Below are 12,097 nucleotides of genomic sequence, written 5' to 3'. Positions count from 1 at the left end.
CTGGCACAATGGGAGCCTGGTTCCTGACTGGGGCTCCTAGGCACTGTAATAAAATAATAATTAATAATTCGGGCACCTAAAACCACCAGCCACTTTGGAAAATGTTCTGCCCCTGGGAACCAGGAAGCCTCGGCTCTGTTCTCAGTCCTCCCAGCGATATTTTTTAAGCCTCATTTTATCACTTTCCAGCCCATATTTGGTAAAAAATAATCTCCCCAGGTCCTCCCCCCCCCAAAAAAAATCCTGTCCTCACCTGTATTTTGTAATGCCTCCCTTAGATCTTAGGAGGGTCCTGGGGGTGGATCAGGGAAATAGCCATGTTGAATTCCTGCCAGGGTCTCCTCATGCAGCACAGTGCCACCAGTGAGTTCCTAAATGGCATCAGAATGAGTACAACACACGCCTGTCATTATCTCTGTTATTGCATCCAAAATAATCTATGTTAAAAGAACGCCAAGATCCTCCAAAATTAGGACATGCTGGAGTTAAGGATGCCCGAACAACCTTAATTCATACCCTTGGAGATCTGCATTATGAGAAAGGCTTTACTTAAATGATCTCATGCTATTCCCTCCCCGCCCACACCCATTCAGTGCACTGGATGGACAGGGCTCACTGAACGGGCAGCTAGAAAGTAGTTCTTTTGATCCCTACCATTCAGCATGTGGCCCCCATATTTATGGTGCTTGATCCTAAACCTTCCCTGAATACAGAATTATTCATTTCCTCCTAGGCTTTTTTTCTGGGTCTTTCCAAACGCTAATTAATTTACCTTAACACCACCCCTGTGTGCATTATTAGCCCTGGTTTACACACAGGGAACAGAAGCACAGGGTGTTGGGAACAGCTGGGCGACTGGGAGGCAGGAATCCTGGGTTCTATTTCTGGCTCTAGGATCAGAGTGGGGCCTAGTGGTAAGAGCAGGGCAGGCTCAGAGTCAGGACTCCTGGATTCTATTCCCAGCTCTGCAACTGGCTTCCCTTGTTTACGCAAGTGAGTCACATGCCAGCTCCATGCCTCAGTTTCCCCATCTAAACAGCTGGGGTAAGGACACCGCCCCGCCCGGCAAGCGTTCGCCCAGCGCCACACAATCTCATCCTTATTAGGAATGGACGGCCGCAAAGCACTTGGAAAAGAAACCGCTCCCCTCCTGGTTATGTGAGCCGGGTGTGAACCGCAACTGGTTTCCACTGGAACCGGTTTGCTGCGTGCAGGGAGGGAGCCCAGGATCTGCCCGCTCCCCAATCCTCAACCCTCCTGTTTAATCAGCCCCACTCCTGCCATGACACAAGCCACAGACCATCTATGAACTGCAGCCCATCTTAGTCTTTGTGGCGTCTGACCTGCCGGCTTTTATAGGACCCTGGGAGGCGTGGGGAGAGCCAGCTTAACCCCTTAGCCCTCCCCTCCCTTCTTCTTCAGCCCCTCCAGCATTTCCTTGGTCTCAGGCCCTCCGGCCCAGCTTTGTGGAGCTCTGCAGAAGGGGTGGCCTGTACCAGCAGTGTGGATGCGTCAGCTGTATGCTAATCCGCAGCACCTGCCTTATTGCTTAAACACAAGCCCTCCCCGGGCCACTTTCCCTTTAAAGTCCCAGGGAAAAGATGCCCTTCCAGGCGGGTTTGGGGTCGTTTTAATGCAGCAACAGCTGTTAAAAAAAAATCACAACATCGCTTCCCCCTCCCGGGGCCTGAGCAGCAGAGAAAGCCAGAGGGGCCCTGCCCTAGCGGCCTAGGCTGTAAACTCCACCAGGCTGGAAGTTTTTGGCGGGGGGCGTTTATTTCACAGGTGCCGGCCCGGCACCCCGGCAACGTTAGAGGGCTGCAGGACCCGTAATCAGCAGCTTTCCCCTGCGCTCCGGGAGCCCCTGGGCGTGGAAATTGGAGCCCGGCTCCCGAGCGGTTGCAGCTCGGTTTAGTCCAGCTCCCGGTTGCAAGGAGATGTTTTGCAAGGAGAGCCGGGGGGTGGGGGTGTGAGTTCCTAAGCTCGCTTGGTTGTCACCTCCCTGGCCCCAGCCAGCTTTGTGCTGAGCAATGCGCTCCATTGTCCCGCAGCTGGCCGAAGAACTAGCCTCCGGGCTGCGGCGGTGGCTTCTGCTAGGCACCTACCATCTGCCTGCCCACCCCCAGCCGCGGCGAGCCTAATTCAAGCAGCCCCAGGGCTGGCCGTACCCCCATCCCCTTCTCATGCTCCCCTGGCCCCCCTCGGGCATCTCCACTCTGTGCCCCCTTTTAACTAGCACACACTGGGGGGCTAAGATCAAGCTGGGCCCTGCTATCTCCTTTCTCCTCCCCACGCTCCGAGGGCCGGCTGGGTAAAGGTATTTAGGTGCCCGAAGGCCGCGTTGCCTGGTGGATGCAGCACTGGACTAGCCTCGGCCACCTCTGCCCTTGGCCTGCGCGGGGTGACCTCGGGCCAGTCAGTCCATGCCTCAGTTTCCCCAGCTGTAAAACAGGGTTAATCAAAGCCATGTCCTGCTGGAAGGGACCTTGGGAGGTCATCGCATGCAGCCCCCTGTGCTGAGACCAAGCAGCCCTAGCCCAGCGTTGATAGGGGTTTGTCCAGCTGTTCTTAGAAACCCTCAGTGATGGGGATCCCACAACCTCCCTGGGACACCTGTTCCAGAGCTTCACTCCCCGGAGAGTTAGAAAGTTTGTCCTGATACCTCACCTCAATCTCCCTCGCTGCAGATTAAACCCTCCCGCCTTCAGCGGACATGGAGAACAGCTGATCCCCGTCCTCTCCGTAACAAGCCTTAAATGTTAGTGACGGCTGTTCTCAGATCCCCGCTCAGTCAGCGTTTCCCCAGACTAAACATCCCCAGTTTTTTTAACCTCTCCCCCTTGGGCAGGTTCTCTAGACCTTTGATCCCTGGACTCTCTCCAATTTAGCCTAACCTGCGGTGCCCACACCTGGATCCCAGACACCAGATGAGGCCTCCCAGCTGATACCGATCTCCTTTGGGAGCTGCTGCAAAGAGCTTAGGGTTACTGTTATTAAACACCTTTAAAATCCACCCTCAGATGCCTCCTCCCCTGGTGCCGCTTTGTCCCGGATATAGATAAAGCCAACCCTGGGGCCGTCTCCTCCTTGCCCGGGTTTGGGGTCCTTCCCTAGAGGGAATCTGTCCCCTCGGCACCATCAATCCGGGGTGGGCTGGGAGGGCAGAAGTTTGGGCAAGGAGGGAGTTTGCATTTTTGTGGCTATGCAGCTGTGTCTCCTTTCTCCCCTCACCACCCTCAAGGCCTGATGGGTGGGGCCAGCCACCTGGCCACCGGTGGGTTTAGGGCAGACCTTGCAGCAGGTTGTCAAGGTTGATTCTAATGAGGAGTGGGCAGGGAGGGGGAAGGAGGCCTCGGAGGTGCCCAGCTCCCACCGCAGCCTGCGCAGGAAGGGGGCGGCCCCTCTCGGGGTCACGGCCCCTGACTTCGGTAAGAAACCAAACCAATGGAGCAGGAGGGGCTGGGATCTGTCCCAGGAGCTTGGAGCATCCCAAGGGGCCAAGTAGCCCAGTGATTCCTGGCTCACCAAACCCCTCCATCCCGTGGCTGGGCTTCCTCGCGGAGATCTATGTCTCCTCCTGCTCCCCAGCCACCCAGGAGCCCCTGGACAGTGACAGAAATGAAACTCAGCTTCCTCGCCGTGTTAAAAAGCCTTGGATTTCTTTCAGCAGCGGGGAGAGGCAGGCAGCGCGGGCAAGGCCGGCGTGCTGGGGCCATTTCCTTTTGGAATCTAAATGGTGTTAATTACAACATCAGATACAGCTCCCCACCCCCACCCTGTGCCCCCCAAACCACGATCAGATCCCCGCTCTGCAGCCCCCCGTGCACCCCAAACCCCAATCGCATCCCCACTATGCAGCCCCCCAGTGCACCCCCTAACCTCCTGCACCAACACCTGGAAATTCTCCCGGCTGCAAAGGATGGAGCAGGGTGTTTTAAGTTCTGGATGGGCTTTGAGTCCCACTTCTAAGGACATCGTGGGCGGCAGCGGGGTTGTGGGGGAGCAGATTTACGACAGAGAACGCTGGGGGGTGTGTGTGTGTGTTAATATTCAGATCTTTTGCAAACCAGCTGGACCTGAAGGCACAGACCATGTCGTGATCAGAAGGGAGGCTGGCTTTGGCCTCCTTTGGCCCCGCTCCTGGGAGCTTTTACACACATGCTGTCCTTTCCTGCTGGGAATCGGGCCCCATTGTCTTCAATAGAGAGTCGCCCATTGACACCAGCTGGGATCTGTCCCATTGACTCCAATAGGGTGACCGACGCCCATTGACATGCTGGGGATCTGGCCCCATTGACTCCAACGGAGCTATGGCCCATTGACACCCGCCGGGGGCCCGGCCCCATGGACTCCAGTGGAACTAAATTGATTTCCATCACCAGTAAAAACGCTCCAATTATTTTGGGAGGCTTGGGCCCATCCGTCCCTAGCGCTGCGTTTGAAACGGACCCTCCCCGCGGCCGTGGGGCCTCCCGAGGCTAATGGGTTTCCCAGGAGCCTCCGTTTGGCGGGCTGAGGTGTCGGAGCATCCCGCAGGCAGCAGGGAAGGTGCGAGAACCAGCAGGGGCTGCACCGTCCTGCCTGTGCCCAATGGCAGCCCTCCGAGCCCAGCCCCCAGCCCCCTGGGAAGCACAGCTGAATGGGAGACACACTTTTTCACACCTGGACACATGGACCTGTTGTCTCGGGAAACCCTCGCTGGGGTCCACCCCCCCCCCCCCGCCCCGCCCCATCCCATTCGCCTGCCGCAGCCGGGTAACACCCCGCAGCATGTCACGCTGGGGTTCGAAAAGTCACACCTGGCTGGGCCTGCAGGGAGGCTGGGGGCCAAAGGCCAATCTCACGCTTCAGGCCTTGGAGTTAATTACACCCCGCGGGAGCCGGGGAGGGCAGGAATGGCTCCGGGAGTTCCCCTGCTTTAACCGGGACCCAAACTGGGACTGGAAGGGGCTGATTCAGAGAGGGGAGGAGAACGTGTGAACGAACCCATGTGGGATCTGGCCCCATTGACTCCAATGGAGCGACACCCATTGACACCAGCCCCAGATCTGGCCCCGAGAGCATATAAATATCCACAGAGCAGCTTGTGGCTTGGAGCCCCTGGCTAGGGGGTGATGGACGACTGCCCGGCTGGCGGAAACCTGACCAACTTGCCTTGAACTCCCCCAGGCCATTCAGCGTGTGTTTAGACACTGCAGGGGGACCCGTAGCCCCACCAGCCTACCAGGGGGCACAGGCCCAGCTGGGACATGCAGGTGCAGGGGCCAGAATGGCGGGGGGCTGCTCCGTGCGCCCTCACTGTGGCCAGCCTACTCCCAGGGGTCCCTGGCACCTTTCCCCCTCCCTGTGCTCCCAGCAACCGGCTCCGCGGACGATCGTTCTATTCATCTGGGCCCTGGGAAAGCAGCCAGCGCCGGCCTCATGAAAGACCCCGACGCCGGGGATTGGGTACAAACATTCCAGCGGCAGCAGGAGACCCCTTGAGAGAAGTCAAAACAGTGCCAGGGCGAGGGGGCTAATCAGCGGGTATTTGAGAGGCAGCCCGGGGAGAGAGCGAGCTGCCATCTACAGCGATGACGCCACCCACCAACGCATGCCAAGCGCCGTCCCAGCTAGTCTCACCTCTGGGCACAGTGGAGACCAGGCGCTGAGCTGCTGGTGTCTGTACGGGGGCTTTGAACCACAGCAGAGAAAGGCAGGACGTGGGGGAAGCAGCTCCTCGGGGTTGTTACCGCGCGGGCTGGATTGAACCGGAACTTGTGCCAGGGAACAAAACCCATCCACAGTATCCGGCTTTCTGGGCAAATTCTCACCGGGGGGGTCAGCACGGTTCTGTCAGCACCGGTGCAGTGAGTCCGATAGGCGCCAGCCGGGCTCTGGCCCTAAACGAGAAGTCAGGGGAACTTCTAAACTGAATCTTCTTAGCAAAAAATGATTGAAATTAAGCGGAGTTTCCTACCTTCCAGAGACAATTCCTGTCTGCAGGCAGGTGTCAGGATATCAGCGGCTTGTTGGGGCAGGTTCCATCTTGCTGTGCCAGGGCCCTGGGCTGTGCCCAGGGCTCCTCGGTGCGTCTGTGATCCAGATGATAAATGCCCCTTATTTGGGACATGACAGGAGTAAATCAGCTCAAGAGCCACGCTGCTTCAAGCTCTTACTGTTCGGTGTGTTACTGTAGCAGCTAGAAGGCACGGCTGAGATCAGGGACAGAGTGAGAAACAGGGCTAGGGCTGGGGTTACAGGTGAGCAATTATTTTGTGCATTATGGTAGAGATCGGGGCCCTGTTGCGCCAGGTGCTGCACAGACAGCGCAAGAGGCAGCCCTGGCCCCAGCGAGCTCTGAGTCGAATGGGTTATTCTGCCCATTTTACAGATGGGGAAACTGAGGCCGGGGGGGGGAAGTGACTCGCCCAAGGCCACACACGCGGCCTGTAGCAAAGAAGAGCATTGAACCCAGGTGTCCTGCGGCCCCACCGACACCTTACTCACCCCTCTCCCCAAGATCACGAAGCTCAGATGACCCGCAACAGCAGAAAAAACTTCCCCAAAGAGGAAACCAGCCAGATGGGCCCGATTTACCGCTGCCAATCGATTTCCTGGGAACACGGAGGGGGGAGGGGGCGACTGTGCTGTGGAGCAGAAGCAAAGACAAGGGATTGCAGGGCCGGCCTGTACATGCTCATCAAACAACACTGCATGACCCAACAGCCCCCGCGGCTGGCACTGGCCGAGCGGTGGCATTTCCTGCCATTCACGGCGGCCTCCTGGGGAAAGCAGGGTCCAAGCCACTCGCTTTGTTTGCCCGTCTCCCATTGCAAGGCCCTTCCAGGGGAAAGACTCCTTTGAATTGCTAGGTCATTACTGCTCGGGGGTCCCGGTGGATGGGGCTCATCCCCTTTTCTTCCCATCTCCCCCACCCCCACCACTTTTGCAACGGGGGCGGTCGACTCCGGGGGGCGGGGCTCACTGCAGCATCTCCACCCAGTTGCAGCCCCTCCCGGCTCTGCCCTGGGAGCTGTGGATTCGCCAGGCCAAGCTGGCGGAGAACTTTTCCCTCCCCTCCCTGCCAACGCCGGTGGGCCCGGCTGACTCAGTGGGGAACCGGCCCCGTGAACTGTCCAGCCCTCCCTGCCAATAGACTAAGCCCAGAAGGGGCCACTGACTGGCTAGATTGGATCAGCGCCGATGCACCAGAGGCAGGTGCAAGAAATCTGCATTGCACGGCTATGGCAGAGCAGACTGGCCTCCCGGCTTGGATGATCCCTGGCAATTGGCCCCCCTTCAGCAAGAGACGGCACGGGAGGATTCAAACGTCTGAAATCCCTCCAGCTCGCACCTTCCCCCCTCATTCGTGGGTGCGACTCCCTTCCACCTCAGCACTGCAAAGAGCCTCAAAGGTATTTAGGGGATCCCGGGATGTATCCACAGGGGAATCTCACATAGGAGGCAGTGAGGTCATTTCCCTTCTGTGTTTGGCCCTGGTGTGACAGCTGCTGGGATCCCATGTCCGGTTCTGGTGCCCACCATTCCAGGAGGAAATTGATAAATCGGAGCAGAGTCAGAGAAGAGCCCCGAGAATGATCAATGGGTTAGAAAACCTGCCGGATAGTTAGAGACACAAGGAGCTTGATGGATGTAGCTGATCGAAGAGAAGGTGAAGATGTGACTTGATCCCAGGCTATAAGAACCTACATGGAAAACCAATATTTAATAATGGTCTCTCCCATCTATAAACCTCGCTCCCATTGAAATCGGATCCTCAATACCCGTATGGATCTGAGCCCACACTGAGGACTCGCTCTCATGGGTGCTGTACCATGCCTAGCACAGAGCCAGGCGGTGGGGGTGCAGCCTGGCTCTCAGAGGCCCTTTTCCAGCAAGACACCGGGCTACAACTCAAAGCCCAGGGCCAGTCCACGCCCGGGACAGCAGGCCAGGGGCGAAGTAATGTCAAAGGTTCAGGAAGCCAGTTCATATATCCGCAGCAAACAGGAAGCAATGAGGCAAGACCTTGGCTGGCCCGGGACGGGGGCCCTGGAAACGGAAAAGAATATAATATAAACCAGCGGCCCCATGAGAGCTGGGCCATGCTAGCCGCAGGTTAACACACTGATCCACCAGAGCCCCTGGCTCTCAAAGCAACGGACCAACATGAAATCAAGGAGTCACGCTCCCTGTCCCCTGGGACGGAGATGGGGGAGAGGAAGGAAAGCGTAGAGGTTAAAGCAGGAGGCAGACTAAGGGTCAGGACTCCTGGGTTCTCTTCCCTGCCCTGGGAGGGGAGTGGGGTCTTGTGATTCGAGCAGGGGAGGGTGGGAGTCAGGACTCCTGAGTTCTATTCCCAGCTCTGGGAGAGGAGTGGGGGGCGGGGTCTAGTGATCAGAGCAAAAGAGCAGTGGACTCTGGCTTCTAGTCTATACGATCCCATTACCTCAGTGTCTGGGCACCTAATGCTCTTGGGTGTATTTGTCCCCTCCCTGGGGGTTTGGAAGTATCACCATCCCCGAGCACACAGGTGGGGAACGGAGACCCACAGAGGCTAAGAGACTTGCCCCAGGGAGGCTACAGGAAAGCCCAAAAGTTGAACCCAGGGCTCCCCCGGGCCATCATTCTCAGTGGCGCTACTTGGGTGACCCTGGGCCAGGCCCGGCCCTGTGCCTCAGTTTCCCCTCTAGATAGTGTCCCTACCCCAAAGAGCTCACAGGGTCTCTCACTGTGTCTGTGCACCACCCGGCCCAACGAGGCCCTGATCTCGCCTGGGAGAAGGGGGGGAAGGGACGACCCCCACTCCCTAGTGCAGAGAGTCTCCCACTGCAGACAGCTGGGGAAGCAGGGGGTGGGCACCTCTGTTCAGCCTGGAAGCGGGGGGGCAACCGCCTCACGGGCTCTATTGACATCAGCACCAATTGGGAGGTTTCCTGCCTCCCTCCCCCTTTGCAAGCTGACCTGACGGCAGACGCGGAACAATCCCACTCAGACTAGAGCTTGCGTACCCCCTTCAAACACGCAGCCCAGCCTGGGGCCCTGATCCCTGGAGCGCTGCAAGGAAGCGGGGAGAAATTAAGAGGCTGATTCCTATGCCCCCGTTGTCCCCACCAGGGGAATGTTTCCCACTAACACGTGCGAGGGGCACGAAGGACAAGCTGGAGGGGCAGGGAAAGGCCTTGTAATTGCTCAGCGGAGTCTCAGCTTTCACTCAATAAAAGCAGCCGGTCTCAGGCTCTCAGGGCTGCCGACGTGACCCAGTCTCTGCAGACTAGACAGCCTGGGACAAATGCTCTGGGGGGGTGTGCCCCAAATGTAATGGGTGCAGCGCTGCTGCCTGAGTTTGCAGAGAGCCTGAGCCAGTTGCTGGGAGGGGAGCTCCACCCCCTTGTGCCAACTCCAGAGACCCAGGAAAAGACTTTAAATGCCAACGTTGTTAACTCTTTCACTGCTGCTCAAATCCTGTACGATAGGAGAGGGAGGGGTTTGTTACGAAGCCCCGCAGTCCCTCGGAGTAAGTGCTTGTTTCAGGGAGGGGTGTAGCAACACGTGGGGCTAAAACGGGGGTGGGGGTGGGACAGTTGGTTCAGTTTCCCCGCCTGTGGTGGATTTCAGCTTTCAAATGTGCTCGAACCCGCTGCGGTTCGGTACCTTCCCCTCCCTACACCTGTCATCAGTCCAAAGTGCCCCGATACCCCGCAGGGCGCCCCGCTCCACCCAGGGCACGGCCCCGGCCCAGTCCGAGGAAGATACTACATGGGAGAGCGGTGCTCTCCGCAGCTCGTTCTCTGGGACAAGGAGCATCTGACTGCCCGTCTCCCCCCGACCGAGGGGCTCTCCCCCACAGCAGGCCAGGACAGGCAGAAACACCCTGGCCGGCCCAGCCGTTCCCGCTGCTGAGAAGCCAGGGCTGGGCTGGTCTGTCTTTGGGCCTCAGTGGAATGGGGGAGCTGGCCCTTTGCCGCCTCCTTCGCTACTGGGTAGCATCTACAGAGACGGGAAGCTTGGATGATGCTTTCGTTGCGCCTAGAGCCACACACAAGCCTCTTAGCTCAACTTTCACAAGCTGCCGAGGCTCTTACCTGACCCCCCAACGGCCACAGTCGTGGAGCAGCTGAACTCTTCCCTTTATTATTTGTATTGCTGTTGCGCCCAGGAGCCCCCGGCATGGACCCGGCCCCCAGCGTATCAGGTGCTGTACATTTGTAATGCTATTCGATTTATGACGGTAGCATCTAGGCACCCCAGTGGGAAAGGCACTGTACATTTTTAATGCTATTAGGTATATCATAGCAGCACCTAGGAGCCCCAGTCATGCACCCGGAGCCCAGTGTCCCAGGCGCTGTACAAACACAGACCAGAAAGGTAGCCCCTGCCCCAAAGAGCCTACGAGCTAAATATAAGACAAGAGGTGGAGACAGACTGACAGACAGACAGATGGGAGAGCACAAGGGAATGCCACCCCTATCTCCTAGCTCTGTGCATCTGCAGATCTCAAAGCATTTTCCAAAGGATGAAATGTCTCATTTTACAGGTGGGGAAACCAAGGCATGGAGGCGAGAGGGGACCTGGCGAAGGTGACACAGCAGCAAAGCTGCAAACAGAACAGGGCAGTCCTGACCGCCAGTCCCCCAGCCCTGACCACCAGTCCCCTAGCCCATACTACCTCCTTGCGGAGCCTCAGACAGCTCCGTCAGACTATTGCTAACAGCACCGAGAGCAGAGGTCAGGGATTGATGGCGGTGAAAGCCTTCTAAGACACGCTGGAAGTAGCCAAAAGGGAGAGAGGGAGAGAGAGAGAGAATCATAAAAAAAAAGAAACAAGAAATTCCAAATGAAATTAACAAGCAATCCCCAAACATTTAACAGGCTAAATATTTGCAACTAAGATACCCCAACGGCCTTAACTCTGCCCCCGTAGAGCTGCTGGCCTCCAACCTTCCCTTCCTAAAGCAGGGAGAACGGAGGATGGGCATGTAAATACATGGCAAGGGAGTCAAGTGTGAGGCTCATTCCCATGAGACCTGGCTGCAGGGAAACCCAGGCTGCTGGCAGCATCCAGCCATTTACGTCTCACCTTTCCAAGACAGCTGCCGGGGGACAGCTTAGGGCTGGCATCCAGAGGTGCTGGCCCCGCACTGCTCCAATGGATGCTCATAGGAGTGGCAGGCTGAAAAGGAAGGCCCCCTAAATGAGCAAACATGAAGGCATCAAAAGGAGCAGTGGGGCAGCCCAGTGCTGTGGGCAGCAGGAGACATGGGTTCTATCCCCAGCTCTGAGCTGCTGCAAGTCCTGTTTCCACTCTGTGCCTCCGTTTCCCCTCACACCTCAGCTACTTAGACTAAGCTCTTTGGGACAGGGATTTTCTCTCTCTAGATGTCCGTGAAGGAGAGGTGGCCCCTATCCTGGTGGGATGTGTGTGAAGCGCCTGGCACAATGGGGGCCGTGATCTCAGTCGGGGGTGGTGCAGTGCCTGGTACGAGGGGGCCCCGCTCTGGGGTGAGCCTTGTAGGTGCTGTCGGGAGGGCTGCTGGTCACACGGGGCACTGGTGGGTGCCACTCTTTTCTGGCCTAGCCAGAGGTGGTTGCGTTCCCCCCGCTGCTCCTACCTCCACCCCGCCAGCCGATTCACACCCTCCTGCCCCGCTCATGTGGCCGCCTGGCCCGGGGCCCGTCCCACTGCATGAATGGCCAAGCGCTGAGATCATGTGAACCTGGGGGCTGGCGCTTTTCCCTTGCTCTGAGCCCCGGTGCCCGGAACCCGCTTCCTTCCTGCCCTCCTGCTGGGAGGGATGAGGTGGCTCCTTGCACTAACCGTGGGCGCGATCCCAAACCCTTTCGGCACTGCGGCCTTACGGGGCAGCAGGACCCACGTGCTGGGGGCTCCCTGCCAGCCAGAGCTCAGTTGAAGCACCCCAGGTAATCCAGGCCCCCAGACAGCAGCACCTCAACCGCTGAGAAACGGCTGCTCCAGGGGGAGGGTAACACGGAGCTGGCATGGCTTAGCGGCCCTGGCGAACGTCACCCCCGGACTCTACACCCAGCAGCATCCCAAGCCCCCGTGAGAGGCAGGAAAGGAAGAGGAATGGGGGAGCCACGGGGGCGAAGCGTA

The sequence above is a fragment of the Natator depressus genome, chromosome 23 (genome assembly GCF_965152275.1).
Source record: "Natator depressus isolate rNatDep1 chromosome 23, rNatDep2.hap1, whole genome shotgun sequence".
Classification (NCBI taxonomy): domain Eukaryota; kingdom Metazoa; phylum Chordata; order Testudines; family Cheloniidae; genus Natator; species Natator depressus.
The sequence above is the reverse complement of the archived record's forward strand: the minus strand, read 5'-3'. Positions refer to the sequence as shown.